Source organism: Aythya ferina (genome assembly GCF_964211825.1).
Source record: "Aythya ferina genome assembly, chromosome: 7".
Classification (NCBI taxonomy): domain Eukaryota; kingdom Metazoa; phylum Chordata; class Aves; order Anseriformes; family Anatidae; genus Aythya; species Aythya ferina.
Window position 1 is genome coordinate 35,463,794 of NC_140302.1, and position 20,153 is coordinate 35,483,946.

Consider the following 20,153-nt stretch of genomic DNA (forward strand, 5'->3'; position numbering starts at 1 on the left):
GACCCCATTTTTTTTATTTTTTTATTTTTTTTCAGAATAAGAGATAAGAGGGCTGAACTCTTGTGCTGTGAGCAAATGCTCCATTTTAATTGCATCTCACACAGCCTTAATGATAAGGGATCATACCATCTTCCCTAATTTAGCTAGTACGTGTTCGATAGTGAGGCGGCCTCCATACCAGAGGAGATGTAAGCCTTGGGCAGAGGCACGGAGTTGTGCGGGTAGAGGAAGAACACTTGCCAAGCAGCTCCTTAGCTGCTTTGTTTTGCATTCGTTAGCTGCAATTAGGATATAAGAGGGCGTCTTGGCCTCTGTGCCAAGCTGTGCAGAGTGAAGAGCTCGTCAGCGAGATGAGCAAACGGGCATTTTGTTTGGGTTTGTTTGGGTTTGTTGAGTGTCACAGGTTGTGCAAACAAGACATTCACCACACAAAGCTGTACACGTTCTGCATAAATGTTACTCTTGACTCATTGGATAAAACCTAATTAAGGCTTTCCTAACGGGGCAGTATTCTTTTTTTTGCAGACCAAGTTCTTGAAAGAAGCAGGAGGGGGAATTCACGTCTCCTTTTCACAAACCATTTCAAAAGAACTGAGAGAACACCCTTAACTAGATAGCACCACTAGCACAAATAAATCATCTTTCATAGCACCTGGCACACTGCGTTAGGGTATCGCACATCCCACCACTTCAGCTGTGGTCAGCACAGGTCTGCTGATGAGCGGGGGCTAACGAAGCGTGCCAGAAGCCGGGCTGTGACTGCTTAACCCCACTGCCATGCGGGGCCTGAGCTCGCTCCCCATGCAGCCACTCGGGCTTATTAATTGGGGCTGCGATCCACAGGAAAGTAACTGCTCTGTGGTTGTTTTCTGTTGAGCAGCTAATGCCCAGACTAAGTAAATTGACTTGAAATATCTAATTAATAAGTAAATAATAGTCCATAAAGAGCAGCTGACTCTGTCTGCTGAGATACTACAGAAATGGGGCCTCGCTTAGCAAAAGAGGTCCTAATGGCCTTTTGGGGCAGTGCAAGAAATTCCCTTCTAAAGATGATTGTTAGTTTTGTCTTTTATTCTAAAAACCAGTCTCGTCCTAACTGACCCTAGCAGAAAGAGTGCCACACTCTTGTTTTAAGACATTTTCTGTGACTTTCATGCAGCAGAATTGGTAATTCTACAGGTTACATTAAAGGTTTTAAACAGGATTTTAAACTCAAGTATTTGGTGTCTCTGATTTGTTTTGAAGTCTGTCTCTTCAAAACTAGTTAACTGATATACATGTGTATATATATGTATATATATGTATTTTAACAAGTTTTAAAGATCAGCAGCCTATGCACATCATTTTGGGGAGCAATGGTAACAGTGGTTTGAAGTAAATTATGCGTCTGTTTAACACAGAATAGGAAAAAATAACCTACTTTAGTAGTAGAATCTCAGAGAAAAGCAAAGTCCTACCAACACACCTACAAAGAGAACAATCTCTACTGAACCATACACATGCAAACGTTATAACCTTATTGAGAAATACAGCTGAACATAGGCATATTTTCTGATACTAATTAATATATATATTTTTTCTCCAGTGATTTTGTCTGATATCTCATTTTTTGTTTGCTCCTAGTTTGTGACTTTCTATGTATATGTGAAGTATGCATATAAAGTTATCAAAGTTATACACTTATATATATTTTTCAGAGCTGAGTTACCAATTTCTGAACATACTAAACACATAATTAATACTTGATATACATTTAATATCTCTGTGGCAGTGAATTAATTTATTTTCTACTTTTATATTACTATTTAGTACAAGCTAAACATGAGTAAAGAAAAAATGGTATCCATCCCTAGGCTTGTCGACCAGATCTGTACCTTTACAGTAGTTCAGGGGGACAGAAGGTGGTCAACCTTCATCTCGTGAGACTCACAACCTCACAAGGAAAAATGTAAGTCATAGGATTATTTTCTGTAACGTAGTACGCATAAATATCTTGCAATTTGTTCTCAAGTATAGCTAGGAGTCTCAAGTTAACTCTTTTCTCAAACATTTTGATGGCAAATATGAATGTGTGGTTGTCATCCCATGTCTTGTGTCATTGGTCATCTCCTGAGTGTACACCGACACTCGGCTCAGGAATCTTCACTGACTTTGATACTGCCAAATCAATACCCTTTAGGTTATAGACTCTACAAGAAGCCAGATATTTTTGCCTAAATTGAATGCCTAGCTTGAAAGAGCCCTTCAGAGCTGCAACACAGCTGACAATAATTCCCAAACTGCCCTACTTCTATTTTATTCTGCTTCATTTAATGTGTTTCTGGTAGGCTTTTTGATTTTTTTCTGAATGACCCTCTTTTGGTTATGCCTACAAAAGGTGAAATCAGCTGGGCAGGCGCAGGAATCAGGTAAAGCATTTGCAATTCCTTCTTTTCTAATGAAACTCCTTGGGAAAATGAACCCTGAAAGGTGGTGGTGTCCTTAAAGAATGCAAATTGCAATTCTTTTATTACACTAAAATATCTTCTAAAATGGTCTGAGTCTCAAGCTAAAATATTCTGAGTCTTATGCTAGGTAAATATTCAAGGGAAAAACAAGGGTACCTATGCAGAACTTCTGAAAGAAAGTGACACAAAAATAATTTAAGAGAAACTCAGAAATGCTGTAATGCTCATTTTCAATATAAATTGTAAAATATCCTATGTGGAGATATTTATAACTCAATCACTATTTTGATTTATTTACCTTTGGGATGTGACTTTACAGTGTCCTTTTCTGTCCCCAGGTATGAACTATAAGTGATCATGGCAAAGACTTTATTTATTTATTTATTTATTTCCAAACACTGTTTTGCTTTCACTTAAAGAAATATTTCTGTATTTTTCATGAGGCATAAACTGAAAACATAAGGTGGAGAAACAGCTGATCCTTAGCATTGGAAGTGTATGTAATTTTTAATATAAAGAGGTATTAAAGTGCCAGGCAGATGTCGCCATAATGTCTTTATCTGCAGTAAAACTTTTGTCCCCCACATAATGTGCTACGTGTCCATTGAACTAGGATGTTTTGATTATGGATTTTGAAAGAATGTAATTAAGTTTCTATATATGCCTTACTGCTTTTAATGCCTTGCCCTAGAAAGTTTTTGTTTGACAATAGTGAGTAAAATAAAGTTGACTTTAATTCTGATTTTTTTTTGTTTGTTTATAGTTAATGTAGCTTTCAGGGATTCATAAAAATATGCTTACAGTTACTCATGACTTTATTTGGATTCATAGTTTTCTCTGTATGTGCCTATATATTTTTATATTTATGAATATATTTTAAGGAGGAGAGAGAGATTTAGACAGTAGAACAGTAGAGAATGAGTACTAAATAATGTTGGTGAAGAGTGGTGGTGAATATCCATGGCCAGGTAAAATAAAAATAAGAAAGAATATCATAGCTGCCTTTCTTTTCATCAGCAGACTGTTTCCTTTATACCAAACTAGGGAGACGTAGAAGAAATTGAGGTGCCTGACAGTGCATCAGACTTTTTTTTGGTTCAATATATTTGAAAATTATATTTTGAAAGGCAAAAACATATATATATTTTATCTGTCCAAAAGAAACAAGAACATTCCATAAATACCTGCAAGTATGGAAAGATAATATAATTTCCAGTAATGGTATAATATATACTCTCTAGAAAGGCTTTTAAATAAAATTTTAAATAACATTTTACATGGATACAGTAAGATAGTAAATATGCAGTCCATTTTATTATTATTTTTTATTATTCTATTTTTGTTTAAGAGCCTGGTCACACTTTATTAAAATGGCTAACTAAAATATTTGCTGTAAGGCTGAGCGTTTAGGTAACTCGGTATTCATATTTTCTAAGCAATCTTGAACCAGTACTAAAGAAGAAATAAGTATTTTAGGCTTTATTTTCAATAGAGACATCTGACTTCATAACATTTCAGCAGGAGACTTTGTCCTATTTTTCTTGGAGTGTTAGTGTGAACAGCATTTAATGACATTTTGGCTGCTGTGCTGTTGGTCATCACTGGCCTACATTGGTTCACTCTGGGCAGTGTAAACTGTAAACCTATACCAAAAACTTATCTCCACAGTTCTTAAAAATATAAGGACTTTCTACTTTCATTGCATAAATAAGGTTGAAAAAGCAACCTGATTGTCATTGAGAGTTTAAAAGTCTTCCAAAAAAAAAATAAAAAAAAATCCTGACATTAGATTTTAATATTTCAAACCTGTATTGTAATCAATGGTATAGTTTATATATAGATATGTCATTTACTCTTGACTTTCTCTTTCATATCCAATATCCTTTCTGTCTATTGTGAGTTCATAGCTCAAAAAAGTTTCTTGATAACAAGATCAGCTGCTTAATTACAAGAAAACCTGTATTGGTTTGAATTTTCCATCTTTTAATTTGTATCTTTCCGTGGCATTCCTCTCCTGACTTGACACTAAGGTGCAATGCTATTTTGAGAGAACAGTGTGATTGTAGTTGTTAACCTTGATGCTGAGTTGTAAACACTATCAGGTTCGATAATTTCCCAAAGGCTGAGATCTGATGGAGCCAATTCTCAAAGATTAAAAGATATCAGGTAATTGATGATCTTTGAGGATGTTGTCTCCATAGATTCTTATTTCAGCTTCCTTTCTTGCTTCTTTAGGATATAATTTATGGTTTGTCCTCAGGGGAGGAAGAAAAACAAAAGAAAACAAACAAACAAAATAAAACTGAAATAGGTGGAACTTGCACCCTCCTTTAAAAAAAAAAAAAAAAAGAAAAAAAAGCCTTTGGGGTTACTTGCATCTCCAAAAATCAGTTAGTGAATATTCTGAGGCTTGTGACTTGCGCTTGTATGTGCATTTGAAAGGCTCAAATTTGGGGAGGCAATACACTGGAAGAAGGTGATATAGAAGTAGAAGTAGAATTTTAACTGTCAGTTATATTGGGTCATCTGATAGCTTTTTATGGTACTCAGGGTAGATACAAGTACCTTCTTATGCTTAATTTGAGCAACTATCCCTAGCAGGTAGTTGAATATCTCTGTCTAGAACTATTCCGACTTCAGAACAGCATTTTAAAACACGTTCCTGACACAAATCCTTTATCACAAGTGTCCGAGCATTAGGAGAGATTTGGGCTCACTGAACTGTGATGCAGCAGTACTTTGAAAGAGAAGTTTAATCAAGTTTGAATGCTTGAACAGACACAATATTTTGTGGGATTGGTGTTGTTTTAGTGTGTACCTGAATGCTTTTCCATTGCAAGAAAAACTTCTTAACAATAATGGCGCAATAAACTATTTTATTAACCATAAAGCTTGCGTGCCGTTTCTAGAAATGCATCTTTTGCCATTGAGAGTGGGAGATGAGAGAATTGCTCAGACTTGCAGCTATCTGAAGAGTATATCTAAACGTTTTTTGTTTGTTTGTTGTTTGTTTTTCTAAAAAGGGAAAAAAAGTTAAATATTAACTTTCATATTTCATTTCCTCAGTGACAGGATTGTATTTTGGAGGAAAAGACATAGTTAAAGAAGTGCTAGTGGAATAGAAACTGGGACGTTCTGCAATTAAGAGCCTTTACCAGGCTCCTGGATAGCTATGAAAGCATATAAGAAAATCTAAATGGCTACTGTATGGCTTAGAAAAGATCCCATGAACTTGTTTTTTGCTATATTCAGACAGAGTTGCATCTACCTTTTTATCAAATATCTTCATGAATACCAGAAAAAAATCCAGGTATCCTTGCCATTAAAATGTCAAAAAATTTGCCTAAAATCAACTAATTAGAGCTTTAAATTATATTTAAAGATTGGGCTTTTCTTAACAAGCTAAAAGCACATTTACTAAGGCAAAGTTTTAAATCCTTGGTTTTGTTTGAGAGAAATATTCTGCAAGCTAACCAACTGTGGAAGTTGTGTGAATTTTGTACTTAATATTTTGCATATGTACATAAAGCTCCAAATGACCTATTTTTAAATAAAGGGCAATAATAACACCCTGTAGGAGGGAAGACAGATCATTTTGTCAGAAATCACATGTAAAACGAGGGCCAAATTCACTTTAATCGGACCCACTGAGAACAAGTTTCAAGTCAAAGCCTTCAACTAAATTTACAGCTACAGCCGAGACTTCTAGCAGTCTGACCTGGTAGCTGGGCCAGGTTAAAACAAACAAACAAATGAAAAACTTTCATCTGTTGCTGTTCTAGTCTGTCAAATTACCAAGATAAAATCATTTTACTACTGTGTTCTGAGGTGTATTTTAGAGTTAGTGAATTACTTCATAGCCTTCCTCTTAACTGCCTGGTTCCCATCAGCAAAGTCAGGCCCACCAATTAGCGCAGGCTAATTCTGTTCCTTTTTATATGTGTGCCTCCTTTGTTATGCTGCACATTGTTCACTAGTTGGTATATCTAATGACAATTAGGGAATGAGGCAGACACAAAGACTAATTTGATCACCCGGAGACCTGCCTCCCAAGATCCCTGTGTAGTCAGTGGAGACACAGCAGTACCTCCAGGGCACTCCAGCTGAGGTTTCAGCTCGCCTTCGCCCTCTAGAGAAGCCTCCTTCTTTCCATTAACTACAGGGAAAGACTGGCATCCCCAGGCAAGAGATGGCCCCTCTCAACCACGCTCCCATTTTAATAAGGGAAGTCAGCGACAGAGTTTGACTTTTGAGTTTCAGGGCAAAGGCTGCTCGTCCACCGCAGTGGAAATGGGCCTGGTCCAGCTGCCTGATGGAGCTCATCCCAGCCCAGCTCTCGACCTGGCTCCGTAGGCACCTTGTGCCTCCAGACTCAGCAATTCCCTTTGGACACACTTCTGTGTGCTCTCGGGACACTACTGGCCTCACTGGGAGGACAGAATGAGGGAGGAATGGCAGTGGGGTGAACCTTTCACATGAATTAAAGTCATTAAGTAACGTTGAGGGGGGCGTCTATTTCACAGACCTATTCACTGCTGTAATTATAAATGCGTGCTTTTAAAGTTTCCCTTACAGTTTGGAAAAAGCAAACAAAACCCTTAGTGCCACAAGCTGCGTGGCCACTTTTATTTCCAACTTTTAAGGGTCCAAATCCTCCTGTGCTGTCCTAGGCTAGCAAAGCAGATCTCAGCTGTCCTGCACAAGGCACCGTGCTGCAGGTCAAGGTGCCTGCCTTGAAAAGGTTCAAAGTGCCCCCACAGAACGAGCTCTCTCTTTCTTAGCACTTGGCCGGTAATACAGCTGTGAAAAGAGACAGCCAGTAAGTGGATCTAATGTCTTTTCATACCTAAAATTGCCTTGTCATCTGAGTAATGAATTCTCTGGGCTTTATGATGGAAAAGATTGCAATTGAGCTTTCTTTCGGGTAGGGTAGCGGACTAATTTGCTAAACTGCTTTCACAGCCCAGGTGTGTTGAGAACGGAACCAAAATTATTAACCTTAATACAATTTTTAAACAATTATTAAGCTAATCGGATGCAAATTAAACAAAATGAACCTATAAATATATGTGTTTTTCAAATTAGTAATTGGATTTTTTGATGATCTTTGGCTTGACATTGATAAGCTGCTTCTCATAACAGTCTAATTAGGCAATATGTAAACTTTGGCATTCGGTTCTGTCCTAGTGGCTTTTTCAAATGATGTTTGTAAAATTTGCAATTTCATATTACAGATTAAAAATTAAAAACTGCAGGAGGCTAACATTAAAATGAGAATTCATTTCATGGAAAGCCCTGTAGACAAAATTCACCCTAATAGAATTGTGCATAAGGGGCTGCAAATCATGATCTATAGTTACACAGGGGAAGGCTTGTCAAAACCAGTATTGTTGGCCTGTAGTTCTATTCACAGTATTAAACCCATCAGTGAAGTCACTTTGGGGAAAATGCGAACATTATCAAAGAACAGTAAATTAGCAAGAAATTAAAGCATATACCCTTGCATTTCCAAAACAAAAGATCCCTTCATTAAAAACCTTTCATCAGTGGTTTAATATTCATAGCAGTAATTTGCATAACTAAATCAGTTTTCACTGATGAGAGACGACCAAAGTTTTTTCACTAATTTCTTTTTTGAATGAGCTCTCTAGTTTTTTGATTAAAATTTCACACCAGTAGTTGGGCAGAATTGAATACATGACTTAACCGTATTTGTGAGTATCATCCTTTAAAACGCCAAGTTAAATGTTGCTGTTGTGTAAAAAAATAGCTCGAGCTGCTTTGTTACCTTAGCAGAGCATACCCCCGCCTTGCCTCAAATCCTGGCTCGTGCTAAATTCTGAAATTCTGAGCCTGAAATATATGGTTGTGGGGTTGGTGTTTATTAGTTTGCTCCCTGCCTTTTCATGTTCTCATACCTGTACATGTACACAGAGCAATGATCAGATCTGACAGAGCCGATCTGGTAATTAAGAGAAGTCATTAGACTACACATGCTAAGAACTTTTTAATATCTCGGAAAGTGATAGCCTTTTCCAGGTTGATTTTTTTTTTTTCTTTTCTTTCTTTTCTTTTTTTTTTTTTTTTTTTTTTTTTTTTAATATTTTGAAAAGACCAGTTCCCTTGTGAAAAGCAGGAAGGAAAGAGGAAATACACTTGCCTCAGGGAATGAAGACAGAAAGACTTTTTCAATGTGCAAAATACATGTATATTATGCTGGCTCAGGACCACATAGCCCTTACTAGAAATCAGTTTAAACATCAAGTTCGAGATATAATAAGAGCTAATTCTATCTAAGTCACTGAGAGATTAAAGTGAGTAACCAGCTGTACAATATTTACATGTAGGTACTCTGGGCAATGATTTGTTAAACTGAAATCATTTAATTCATTTGAATTCTGACGTGGCATCAGTCACTCAACTGCATTGAGAACAGGCCAGTTACAGATGCAGTTTTAGTGTTTACAGTCACATAACCTGATTTCAAGTAAATTAGTTTCAAACAAATAAATGAAATAAGTGTCCATGTTCAAAAAAGATAGATTGATTAGCAGCTATGAATTTTTGTCATTTTTTTTTAACTGGCTGACACTGAAGCTTAAGTTAAAGCATAAAAAGATGATTAAGTGAAAATGAAGAGGTTTGTTTATTCCCTATGCAGAAGAATGGAAAACAGCTGTAGGAAGACTTAGAAAAGTCATCATTTCTCCTTTTCTCCTCCAAAAGTTTCTGTACTTTTATTAGATCTGGAAGAGTACTTTTCTAAAATGTTTAATGCACCCTGTTTGCTCTTAATTGTCTGAAGGTGTGATCTCCCAAACTATTTCTGCTTTAACCAGTAACTTTATTTCCATAACTTTTATTTTATTTTATTTTATTTTATTTTATTTTATTTTATTTTATTTTATTTTATTTATTACAAATTACTTATACAGCAGATCTCATTACAGGTGTTTCTCTACTGCCATGCTGCTTTCTGGTCATTACTAGGAAGAAGTTATCAACCTGGGGGCTGGGGGTTAAGGTTTTGGTACTTCTGTGCCACCTCTGCATCGTGCAGAGTGTGCAGTGTGCTGGCTACCAGTCCTGGCCAAAACTTCTTGCAAGTTGGAACGGCAACTTTGTTGGCCTTGCCAGGTGTTATCACACACAGGGAAGGGTTTCCTTACCTCATTCACCATCGTGGCAAAGCATGAAACCAGCGCTAGAGCTGTTGTAGATCGGATTCACTTTTGATGTCTGTCCTACCCCAGTCTCCAGTTTTCTCACCTTAGCTGAAGACAAGATTATGAGAGGGCTGTGGTGGTCTGTACGGCTGGTGGAAGTCAGTTCAAATAAACCTGAAGTTAACGTATAAAAACAAATTACCAAGTAGTGAGATATTTCCATACTCACTAAATGCTTTCTTTTACATCTGCATGTCATTCAGGACCTACCCAGAACCAGGTTAAATATTTCTGTTTAGATGTTCTTCTTACCAAAAAGTAACTTAACAACTTTATGGCTAAGTCTTGTTTCCCTGTGATAAGCATGAATGAAAAGTCTTTCAGTAAGTAGACATTCTGGATGTTATAACCTAGTGCTCTTCTGCATTTAAAGTAATGAATATCATTTCTATGTAGATAAAAGGATTGTACACAGGTCTAAAATCAACGTAGCAACCTGCCTCAGGAGTTGGCACTGTATAAACAAGAGGTCTTCATTTTTTTCAGAATCTCTTTTGTCTTTTTAGGATACCAACAAATAATGTTGAGACAGATACTATCAGGCTGTTCTAAATCTGTGTCCCGTTTTGAAGAAAGTTTAGTCAATTCCTCAACAGACAACTTAGATTTATTTCAAGGGTCATGGGATTTATTCAGATATTTATGGTTAGTGGTGTGAATTGACTGGAGCATTTTGCTTATGTACGCTATCACTTTCTTCAGAAAATGTTATTCCTTTGTACCAAAGTGGAAACCTTTGTGTAATCCAGCATGTATCATATCATTGGTAAAAGTTACATTTTTTAAACAAACCACTCTGCTCTTGGACTGTTCAAAAGTATAGATCTAAGCTTTGTCACTTCTGTTTCCTGGACTGTTTTTCTAATTTATTTCTAATTCAATTAACGTATTCTGTATCACTTAAAGGGCTGCAAACTTCTGACTGCTAAAGTGATAGAAACTGGATCTCAAAGAAAATGAGAATAAATGCCTCCAATTACTATTCATACCACTCTGACAATTTTGTAAACAATTTGAAGATTTTTGTGGATTTTATTCTTCCTGGAAGTAAATTTAGGGTTAGTGAAACATACCAGAGTGTCCCTAAAGGGCATTATCTCCATACCAGCAAAGATGGGTGTTTCATGGTGTGTGTATGTATATATATACAAAATATACAAATATATATTTTTGTATTCTTTGGTCATTTATTTGAATAATACATTCAATTAAAAGAACTATTTCAATGTTTTCTTTCACTCAGAAATTAGCATTAATAAACATTGTCCAAATCTGAAGGAATGAGAGGTGAACAACAATTGCTTGTTTGCATTAATCAAAACTATTTGTATGAATAGTAAAATATCCCCTTCATTACTTCAAAAGTCATGACAATAATGAACATAAAAGAATTCATGTACTATTAATTATGCATATCCTTAAAAGTGCCTTAAAAAGAAGCAAGTAGAGCCCTCTAAAATAATGAGATTATAATATCTCTGCAAAGATACAATTAAAACAGAAATCCCATTCTTTGGATCACCCCACATCTAGAATGCATAGCATCAGTTCATGTAGCACATTGTCCCATGTGATAACCTGGATATGTCTGCGATTGTCTAAGAGTCTTGATCTTGATGCTCCAAAAATTTCAGCTGAAGATATTAAAGTTATGTTTTTAATTCTGTTTATGAAAATCTCATGAGGAAATTTCTGTGGGGGCAAATCCACTACATTGCCACCCTGTGAGCTAAACACTTCACTGTGTGTCCAGTGTCCAGGGAGTGTTTGCCTTGTGAACTTAATCACCTTCCACTCTAAGCACAAATATCTTTTTTTCAAGCTTGCCCATTCTAATGTGAATCCTTAACAGGCTCTGCATCAGAAAAGTATAGCAAGCTTGAGCTAAACAGCCCACCAAACTCTAAACAAGTATAATAAAGTCTCTATTAAAAATAAACAGCCAATTTTCCATCACCATGTTCCTTTTTAATCACGTAAAAAAAAACAGGTGAAGAACAAAAAAAAGTGCAGACAGATCTGTGTGCTTGCATAATTATACAGCTATAAGAAACTTGGATAATATAATCATGAATGCAGTTTAAAGTATATATATAATATATACATAATAATATATATAATAATAGTATAGTATATACTATAGTATATAGTATAATAATTATATAATAGTAGTATATAATAATAGTAAGCTATTATTATAGCTTACTATATAATAGTAGTAAACTACTATTATTTTGTAAGTATATAATAATAATAGCTATTAAGCTGTTATTGATTTATTACAGACTAAACTACGGATTTTATTAAAAACAGATTTAAACATAAGGTCTCCACAATTATTCTCTTTTCATAGTAATTATTTGTAAATAGTGTAGAATAACAATTTTAAAATGGAAGATGAGACATCTGGGAAGCTAACTTTACTATGTGTAAATAACTGGGTAAAATAAACTTTGTTCTAAATATTATTCTTACCTCGTTTGAGGTTTTGCTGTTATTGTAGTATCTATGGAAGTAGTGTGTCTGTAACTAGCCAAAATATTCCATACAAAACTTTTTTGTGGTTTGATTTTTTTTTTTTTTTAATATAATATCATCTGGATTTCTAAAGAAATCCTAGTGGTAGCCCCTGACCCAAATGTACATCAAGTGCTGTTCCCCTATGGCCCTGGCCTATTTATTGCTTTCCTAACTACTTGAGTTCAAATAGGAGCTCAGAACAAAATTGAAAATGAGCTTGGGGTCTTTTTCTAGTCCCAATTTGTTCAATTCCAAAACCACTACCCAATTTAACACAATTGGCAGCGTCTGCTCAAGAGAGGGCAAAGGCTGGAATAACAGGGATGCAGAAGGGCAGGACTGAAGTGTACTGGCAAAACAGCATGGAAGAGCGTTTCCAGCACTGCGATGGCTGATGTAATTTCTCAGCTGTAGGAGCGTGACAATTAGCATGCAAAGCTGAAGAATGCAAGAGGGAAGTTTATTTTCTAATGCCTACTCACAACGTGTATTTGAGTGTGTAATGTACTCTGGCAGCAGGGCAACGGAATTATTACTCATGACCAAATATCAATGCATTGCTGTTTGCAAAAGGTATAGTAACGGTAGAAAACAGCTGATAAAGAAGTGGTTTTGCATGTTATCAGTACAAACAATTCTGTTTTCCCAATTCTCTAAAGTAGAATTATGAACTGTCATGTACTTAATTAATAGGTGCTTTACTATGCAGACAAAAGATTTGTGGCTGAACCAGCAAGGTTCTGGACACCTTTACTACCCAACAAAGTCAGTGACAATTGAATGCCCAGCACCTGGCACGGCTCTGGTTTGGAGCTTAACTGGTTGCCCAGAATTGAAACATTTATTTTATTTTTATACAGAGGCATGAATTCATTTGAATGGTTTACATAAACGCCTTTTGAGAATGAAAAGAAATCATGTTAAGACAGGTAAGTAAATATTTGTCTATGAGGAAAGCTGAAAATGTAAATGAGAAGTAAAAGAAATAGGTCTTGTTCTTTTCCTAGGGAAAAATCTTGAAAAGTATAACATTAGATTACTTAAACTGCTGTTCCTAGACTAATCTTTCTAGTAACCTTCATGTACCAAGACCCATCTTTTTCCTGCTTCAGGTTATTTTCTGGCATCAGCAGTTGATTTATATTGTCTCCTGCAAGTGATTTTGTAAATAACTGACCATTAGCAGTTTAATTATTTTTGAATATACAATAAGCATACATGAAAGCTGTCCTTTTATAAACTACTCATAAAATCAAACAATTAAAATCAAAGCCCAAAGTTACAGAAGTAATAAAATCAAAGACTTAGAAGTGAAAAAACTCAAACAAGCTTTCTGATTTGTTTGAGGTATTGTTGAAGTGATACAGAAACATATGCAGAAAGAAACATTACTTTGGAACTATTTCTTTAGATTTTATTACCGTTCTCCTGACATTTTTCCCTTAGCTTCACGTGTACTTGATGTCAAGAGACACCCATTGCCCAGCGAAGCAGATGCTGAGTCTAAGCAGAAATAGAATCAAACCTTGAATAATTTTGCTTTTGAAATACTGAGCTGATCTTATTTCATATGTGCTCTTAAGGAACACTTATTAAAAATACACATGCTTAAATGTGTGATTTATATAGATTGTATGTGAAGCTGACTTCCTCCTACAATTAATTGAGCCTATAGCTGCCTCAACTAGAAGCACTTACTCATCAGGTTAAAACAAGCAAACAGAAAAAACAAAACAAAACAAAACCAAACCAAACAACAAACAAACAAAAACCTGTCTTCTTCCCAGATGTATATTTAAAAAAGAGACTGTAATGGGAAGATGAACTTTTCAAGGATTCACTATGAACTATATGGATACAAGTATAAGAGAATTTACAATAGATTTGGCTTTAGAAAATACGGTACAATTAAACGTGTATGAGGCATTTGTTACAACACTTTTAATTTTCTTACAAAATTGTAAAATGTGATTCTTCTTAGACTCTCTCACCTTTCTCTTTTGTCAAAGAAGTCCTCTGTTGTTGCAGGCATTTACAAGCTACTAATATTAAAATAGATTAAGAATTGCCAAGTATTTATAGTTCCTTTCTATTATTCTGAAATCCTTGTCTCACTGGGATCAGCCTACAAACAACAGGTACATTTTATCTCCTGCACTTTAATTTCTCTCTCATAATCTCCCATTTTATAGTAGATTTTTTTTTGGTTTTAGTCCTGTTAATTTAGCATCATGGGATAAAGACTGCCAGCTGCCCCTGTCAGTCCATTAGTTCCAGCACAATTCTAACAGTTTCTTCCCATGTAATTCTGCCTTGCACATGTCACCTGTACATGTTTTCAAACAAACAAACAAACAAACAAAAATAAAACAAACAAAAAAAATTGTTCCCCATATTCAGAAAACCAGAATCATGAAGTTTCTGCATCTAGAAATAGGATTTCTGATCTTTTTGTTGAATATTTCATATGTCCTATAGATACTTTGAGCCTTATTAGTTCCATGCTATTTATGACACATTAAGTCAAGTTTGGCAATTCCAAAGTTGTATCAACTTCTGTAGAAAATTGGCTTGAATTTTGATAGAAAAGAAAGTGACAGAAATGTAAGGCAGATTTTGTTATGAACATAAATAATTAATAACAGTAATAATACCTGTGTGCCAACCCAGATTTAAAGCCATAGGATTCTTTGTAGTTTAACAGATTTCAAAATAGAAATATACCTAATTTTGGAAACCCGAGTTAGCTGACAACAAAGTTTGCTTTTCAAAAGAAAAGCAGTCAGCAATAACGATGGCCAAATTTTACTATTTGGCAGGGTTATTTTTTTTTTATTTTTTTATTTTTTTCTACTAAGCTTTAAAGGGCTTTTGCTCACCTTCTTGGAAACTGAAAGATGCTAATTTGGTCACCAGAGGCCACCACGCAGCACATTGCAGTGGGGCAAACTCACCCCTGGGGTAACACCGTTGGCTCCAGTGAAACGAAAGCGGGCTGAATGTGGCACAGGGAGAGGTATGGTTAAAAATTAATAAGCAGCTGAGCAGATGCCAACGGCTGTAATGTTCAAACAAAATGTGTTCCCTTTTTCATATTAAGGTCTACATAGACGTACCCTTCATCAGCAATATCCAGGCTATCCAGGCTTTTTTTTTTTTTTTTTTTTTTTTCAGATGGAAAATCATAACATTCCTAAATGGGGAACAGTGTTCAACTTTGAGTATTGAAGTTTTGGCTTCTTGTAACTTCTGTCCTCAAAAGTTCTCAATTTACCTTCAACAAAGAGTTTCTTTTTGCCTTTTTCCTTAATCAAATTGGGTATTCCTATATACTCTCTCAGGTTGGATGAAGGGTTCGGTGTATATTTTTTTAGAATATCCTCAAAGATATTTCTTCCCCAGAGGTTCAGCTGAGCCCAGGCCAGAAGTTTTGTACAGCTGAGGCCAGGAAACTTGTCCAAGGGGTCTGTAAAAGCCAATGGCCAAGAGGACTCTCAGGGTTTTGAGGAGAGCCATTGCTCTTACCACTCCAGTGCAAGTGTGGGCTGGCTTGGCTACTAAAGTCCTTCAGTAAGTAACCAGGTAAGACACACTGGGAGCCCTTGTTCTTCTTCTCCAGGTGAGCAGGCATTGGTTTTTCCAACCAGACCTTCCAACCCTGAGCTGTTCCGATGGTTGCATGACCACCTATTTTTTAATAAAATTGCTTTGATATAAACTAATATATGCTTTCTTAGATGCTAGAATGCAATTTGCAATTAGTCTGTGAACGTGGTATGTGCATATATATATGTATATATAAGTATATGCATATATACACATATATTTTTAATTCAACCTAAAATGCTCTGCTTCCTGGGTCTCCATAACATCCCTTAGTAAGTCTTGCCTGCAGAATGGTTTCTTAATCCCCATCCTGAAAATGTTGCACAAGCAGAAACTGTGGCTCATCACTTCCTGGTACAAGTGCCAGCAGATCTGATCCTGGGAGGAGGCAAGTCCAGGACTGCTGCCAAGCACCGTTTCCCTGTCTCAAGCCTTGGCACTGCTTTATTTCTCCTTTCCTGTGCTCATCAGCTCCAGGACCACTAGAAGGCTCAGGCAGGACTCCGGCCACATCATTTTGATAACCCAGCTCCAGACACACAGTATTGATTCTAAAAGCGTCAGATTTCTCGGGCTATCAATTGATCCTGTCATTCTTTCCCAAATTCCTGTTGCAGACCTACAGACAGATGTCATACCCTGTGCTTCACTTGTAGAAACCTTAACCTAAATCTTTGCCAGAGTGAATTCAGGAGAGAGAAGGAACAGAGAGCCAAGACATAGGACATCCATATGGTGGGGCTCCCTTCCTTAGAACTTAAGTGGTGAAGAAATTAATCATGTGGCTTAAAGGGTTATCAATTTTCTAAAGGGGTATCAATAATTCTTAATTGTTTATAATCTCTGTAGCCATCTTATCTTTTTCTGAGCTTAGTGTAGCTGTATCTAATATCTTTATATTGTATATCTAGCTATATGTCATATAAATTTCTGTCTGGCTGTAAACCATCTTTGTTTGTCACCCAGAGACTCTAGGTTCACATACAAATTTGCTTTTGAGATTTTTGTATGTTGCAAGCATATTGCTAGGTAATTTTTTGATCATTGTTACAAACACAAAGTGTGCTGCCATCTCACCTCTCTTTATGCAGAGTTTTTTTGCAAAGTGTCTCAGGCCCTGCTTCCTCTGAGGTGCCCAGCAAAAGAGAGAAAGCATTGAAAAATTAGTAGTTTGTAATGTCCTAAGCCTATTCATGTCATTGTCATTACCTCTTTTATGATTATTTTTATCTCCTTTATGATATTTTGATTGCATGTAGTCTTTCCTGACCTTTGATTCAAGTGGACCCAAGCTTATCTTAATTCATTTTCACAAGCATCTCTAGCTTTCCTGAGTAACACTGGTGATGTTTGGGTGTGTACTAGTTCAAGGGGCACGTAATTTGCTCATATGAATACATCAGTTTGCTTATTCTCGGCAGGTTTTTCTTTCAGGACTACTTTTGGGAAAAAGCTGAGAGCTCCACCACAAAGCCAGGCACCCTCAGAGCCTGGTTCCAAGTCTGGCTCATCCAGGTCAAAGCCTGGATGAGAAGTTCTTCAGCAGAGATGTGTTCCTTCCTCCGGGGAAGTGCCAGTTGCCTTGTCTACAGTTCAGAATAGGTCAGAGTTCAGAGAAAGAGAAAACCCAGAGCTGCAGCTGAATGGTGCTGCTAATACAGTTTCTGCTTTCTATCTTTTATCCCTGCTAAATGGAATTTCTGCTACTGGGTTTTTATTTCGGCAACAAGGGATTGAATGATAGTTGCAGTGTCCCCTCCCTAGCGTTGCTTTTAGAAGTCAATAATGGTTGAAGACTATCAGCTACGGTCACAGTGGGTATGGGTATTCATACAGAGCCTGATCTATTTGTGTTCCTCAGGCAAAGGATCAGTTAGAAAAAGCGTAAGTTCTGTGAAAGGCATAATAACTCTGGCAAATTCGTCAGAAAGAGGTATTTTTGTTAGGGTGGGCAAGTGAAAGTATCCTTCATTTCATTTTCTTTTTTTTTTTTTTATTTATTTTAAGACTTGTGCAGAGTGGAATCCTGGCAAAAAGCAGTCTTGCTCTGAGGAGGAAGAGTGTAAATAGACATCAGCTGCTGTCTTGGAAGCCAGTATGGAGATGGGGCAAGTCACTGAAGTTCTCTCATTTCCCTCTTTCAACAAAAGTTTTTCATTCACACTGTATTGCTTCTTGTTTGCTAATATTTGTAAATATTTGACCTTTGCAAGTATAAATGCACAATGAATTGTTAACCTAAATATAAATGACCCCCTTTTACATATGGTATTTATTTTTTTAAATAGATATGCAAAGCATAAATGAAGTCGTGGTGACATACGCAGTATTTTCAGGCTACAGAGTCCTTCCAGAGGATCACTGTCACTTTAAATCACTTTAATCTATACAATGGTCTTGAATATTGTCAGCTAGTGATGCAGACTGTGGTCTTTATTATTAAAAAAAAAAAAAAAAAAGTCACAAATTTGAAAGTGGCTGTTGTGAATAGGGACTTACTATACTCTATCAAAAATGTAATGAGTTTAACGTACCTAGTTACACAACACTCGAGTGGCTCTTCAGATTAAAGGCTGCCCAAAATACACTTTGACACAATAGACTGTAGCTGCTACAGTCCAGTCCATCACTACAATATACTACAAATTGATTCTGAGCACATATTGAGCACACATCTCCAGAGAGGTGCACTTTGGTGCTTATTCAAAAGCAGTAGCAAAAATGAAGTATTGTACTTTTTGTGTCCAGGATATAGTTTTTGATCATTTTTAAAAAATCTATGCACTACATTGCTTTAAACATTCAAAAATATTTGTCCTCAATGAGGGTGAAAATTAAATATAATTTTTAAAAATTTGTTTTAAGTATTTTGTCCTCCAAAGAGCATCTCAGGAAAAATAAATAAGTACATAAATAAAATCATAGTGTTTTCATATTCACTGAAATGAGAATTAGACCAGAAAATTTCAAAGTCTTCACAACTATCCAATATCATTGCTCGGTCAGGAACTGGTCAAAGGTTCTACCTTCAGAACTAGGTACCTCTTATGGGATCTTAGCGAGGTTTCAGTTCCTATGTGTTGCATCTAAGCAGATCATGTAGTGATGGCTTAGAGAGAATGTTACTAAACTGGAGCTACGTGGCCTTGAGAACGATCTCCAAAGTGTTTTCCAGAAAAAAATGGGAGAGAAAAAATGGGGTCAAGGCTGAGATCATTTACAAGACAGGCTCACCACTGGCTATGCTTTCCTCAGCGTAATCGAAACATCTCCCCCTGGAATGTTGCTCCCATCCTTGTGTTTTGTCAGCTCCCTGTTCTTCCCCCTACACTTTGGTATCACCACTTAATGCTTTGTGTTTGTTTTGTGATTTCTTGCTCCTTAGGTCTTGAATCTTTGTGTTATATCTAGCAGGCACTAACTAACAAAACAATGTTATATAGCACTCCAGTGGTTGAAGATGGCAGAAAATAAAGCATGATCTGGCGTAAAAAGGTACTGTGAAGGGAAAAGACAAATGGAGGGGAATAGCTAAACCTGAAAAGTCCTGTCCAAGCTGCTATTTATGTGAACCTGCTAAGATCTTGTCTGATGTCTTGAAGAACACGTTAGATATCCTGAAATATAAAAAACACATTGATGTAAGGCAGGTAGAATTAAATTTTTGTGAGGAACAGAGGAGAAAAAACATGCTGTAGGGTTGTGCACAGAAATGTTGCCACATAAGAACATGTTTTATTGGTGTTGAAAATAGATAAGTCAATGTGATTGCGCTGTTCCATGTACTTTAGTGGGTTTATGTTAATTTCTACCAGATGAAGCCTGAAACTTAACTTGTTTTGGGTCTGTGGTACCTCAATGTATTAACTGTTAGATGTTGTGGCCTGCGTGTTATATAGTTTACTGATGTTTCAAGAAAGTGTTGTTCAACCTCACTAGGTATTTTCCTGAGCAATCCCAGTAAAATCACATCCAAGCAATCCCATTCAAAACACTAACAGATTTTGGTGAACACTGGTTATTGTCATAGGAATAGTTTGTGACCTTGCAATTACTGGAAAGTGGTACTTCAGGATTATGCTAAAAGAAAAACTGAGTGAAAATTGGAGTGTCAAGGTTTCTATCGAAGCTGAACAAACATGGCCAGATTCCTGCGGTAATGCTTGGACACTGCTAGGGGACCGCCTAGGGGTAATCTAGGGTATCACTGCCTCTTCTCAAGTACAGCCTCTGAGCACTAAAATATGAGTGGGTTGGATAGCTGAGGAAGAAGAGGAAAAAAAAAAAAAAAAAAAAGGCAACTAACTTGTCCTTCTGCTGGCATTCAGCAGTAGAATTACAGCAAACTAATTTG

General features: G+C 36.4%; 1 long non-coding RNA gene across 1 annotated transcript; it reads left to right on the top strand.

Moving 5' to 3' along the window:
- The first annotated feature begins 1,983 nt into the window (after positions 1–1,983).
- On the top strand, positions 1,984–18,063 carry LOC311440033. The gene is made up of 5 exons (XR_014695174.1): positions 1,984–2,408; positions 13,054–13,122; positions 15,596–15,775; positions 17,221–17,401; positions 17,807–18,063. It is a non-coding gene; the product is annotated as an uncharacterized lncRNA (long non-coding RNA).
- Positions 18,064–20,153: the final 2,090 nt, after the last annotated feature.